The 2,524-nt window shown below is 50.2% G+C and overlaps 1 protein-coding gene across 1 annotated transcript in view; it reads right to left on the bottom strand.

The window, feature by feature from the left end:
- ATP6V1H (ATPase H+ transporting V1 subunit H) overlaps window positions 1–474 on the bottom strand; it is a 47,510-nt gene extending 47,036 nt beyond the window's left edge. Inside the window, exon 1 of the mRNA XM_027899448.1 lies at window positions 399–474. The gene's annotated coding sequence lies outside the window, so the exon portion shown is untranslated. The remainder of the gene's footprint in view (window positions 1–398) is intronic.
- Window positions 475–2,524: the final 2,050 nt, after the last annotated feature.

Raw genomic sequence — 2,524 nt, 5'->3', positions numbered from 1 at the left:
AAAAAAAAAAAAAAAAAAAAAAAAAAAAAAAAAAGAGAAACTATTCTGGACAAACGGAGGAGCAGAACTTTCCTCCCTTTGAAACCACCTCTATGAGCAGACACCCCCAAAAGCGGCACCTCTACGTCCTTCGATAACCCCCTCAGAGCCGCTCAAACACCCTCTAAGGGCACAGTCAGCGGCACCGGTTCCAGGAGTACGGGAGCTACCGTTGAGCCGAAGGAGCCGAGAGATGCCTGGGAAAGGGTCGGGGGGAAGCGCCCCGTCCCCGTCCCGCCGCTCCCTGCACTGCCCTCAGACACGGGGCCCGGCACAGCCCGAGCCCCCGGGAGAGCAGCGGAACCCTTCGCGGCACCCCCCGACCCCACCGCCCCAGGGCCCGTGCAGCTGTCACTCACCGCGGGGGCCGTGGGAGGGCGGGCGGAGGGCAGGAGGGCGGGACAGGGAGAGACGGCCCCGGGAGCTCCGCTCACCGCCCGGCCCGGCCCGCCGCCCTCATGTGACGCCGCTCACGTGAGCGCGACGGCGGCCGGCGAGGGACAGCCCACGCCGATCCCGCCTGCGCGCTGCGTGGCTGTGACTGCCTGTGTACACGCGCTTAGAGTACACGTTAGAGTACACGCACATATATATGCTCATATATATGTGCGTGTATATATATATATATGCATTTATACATACATACATACACATGATACACATGACATAGAGCCACAGGACGCCTTGGGTTCGAAGGCACCTTAGCGGTCACAGAATCGACCAGCTTGGAAAAGGCCTCTGAGGTCGTCGAGTCCAACCGGTGGCCGAAATCCGCCTTGTCGAGGTGGCACTCAGTTCCACGTCCAGTCTCTTCTTAAACATCTCCAGGGGCGGTGACTCCACCACCTCCCTGGGCAGACCGTTCCAATGCTCCGTTACTCTCTCCGTAAAGAACTTCTTCCTAATGTCCAACCTAAACCTCCCCTGAGGACCGGGCCGTCTTGTCCTACTGGTGGTTGCCTGGGAAAAGAGAGCAATACCCCCTCCCGTGGGCAGGGACACCTCCCACTGGAGCAGGATGCTCAAAGCCTCATCCAGACTGGCTTTGAACAATTCCAGGGATGGGGCAATCTGTTTCGCTGCCTCATGACATTCATAGTAAAGAAATTCTTTGCAATATCTATTTGAAACCTGCCTTTTAAAGCCATTACCCCTTTTCCCATCAATATATGCCCTTGCCGAAAATCCCCTCAGTTCTGTCCCCCAGGGCAAGCTCCTCCTGGCCCCCTGGAAGGTTCCTGTGGCCTCTCCCCTGCACCCCACAGAGGTGAGGGGCCACCAAGATCGGGAGGGAGCCATAGGAGGTGGATGGGCTGGGAACAAGGCAGGCAAAGCCCCAGCTGTGTTGTTTTTCCAGTACCCAGCGTTTTCTTACTCTCTGCCTCTCATGCTGTCGTGGAAATGCAAAGTATGCTCTATTCTTTCCTACAGAAGTGTTCCTGGGCCTCTATGCCTGGCAGCAAGGCCTGAGTGCCTGTGCTGGCTGTGGTGTACCAGCCTGGAATTTACTGTGGAATTTACAGCTCTCTCTTGCCTCGTGAGCCACTCACTCTGTGACATGCATCAGTGTCACACCATTTCCTTCCTCCCCAGTCATACCTCAGTGGAAGATGTACCCTGCACAACTCCTTTGTTGTTTGGGTTTGTTTGTTTTTTTTTTTTAAGAGGGCCCTTGGGCTTTGCCTCTGCAAGACAAAGGTGCAGGAAACTCTTCAGACTAAAAGCCCAAGTGTTTCAGCAGCTATGGGCTTAAACTTCCAAGTTTCTGAGAAAAAACTTCTCATTACATTCAGTTGCTGAGTGAGGTTTTCCAGTCATACTGTGATGAAGTGCACAGACATACCGCTCTTAGTCAGAAATGATCACGAAGGATAACTCTGGTAACATATAAGGAGGAAAAGCAGAGAAAACAAAAATAATCAGAGTTTTGTGTGTGAGCAAATCAAGACAGCCAATGTAGAGCTGGCCTAGAACTGGCGTACAGTTAACTTAATTTTTCTAGGTTCTCAGTATTTTCCACTTAAAGGATACACTGTTTTTTAAATTATGCCTGGCCAGTATCCCTATAGGTGCTTTTTTTAACTCAAGGAGTATTGTCTTTACTTTGCCACTGATTTATAGTTCCATAGAATTTCTCTTTTAAAATGGATATTTCTTCATACCACAGTAAAACTTGGTTTCTTGATAGCACAAGATTAAATCCCAGGCACAATCTAAGTAACAGCATTTGCATTTCTTTATGCTTCATCAGAGGAAAGCTCTCTAAGCCCTGAGTACACTCTGTGTCATCTAGTCTGTAATAAACACATCCATTATTGTGATTCTGTGGATTATCCAGCGTGTGGGACTTGGAAATTTAATCTCACAAATTTGTGTTCTTGCAGGTTGCCTGCATATTGTGATAACAAACGCTGACACAACTCCTGATCTCTAGCATAGAAATATCTACACAATCTCAAATAAAAATCTGTTACTTTTAAGGATT

This window comes from Empidonax traillii, unplaced genomic scaffold, assembly GCF_003031625.1.
Source record: "Empidonax traillii isolate 1590-97213 ecotype Southwest subspecies unplaced genomic scaffold, ASM303162v1 scaffold667:size605846, whole genome shotgun sequence".
Taxonomy (NCBI): Eukaryota; Metazoa; Chordata; class Aves; order Passeriformes; family Tyrannidae; genus Empidonax; species Empidonax traillii.
The sequence above is the reverse complement of the archived record's forward strand: the minus strand, read 5'-3'. Positions and strand labels throughout refer to the sequence as shown.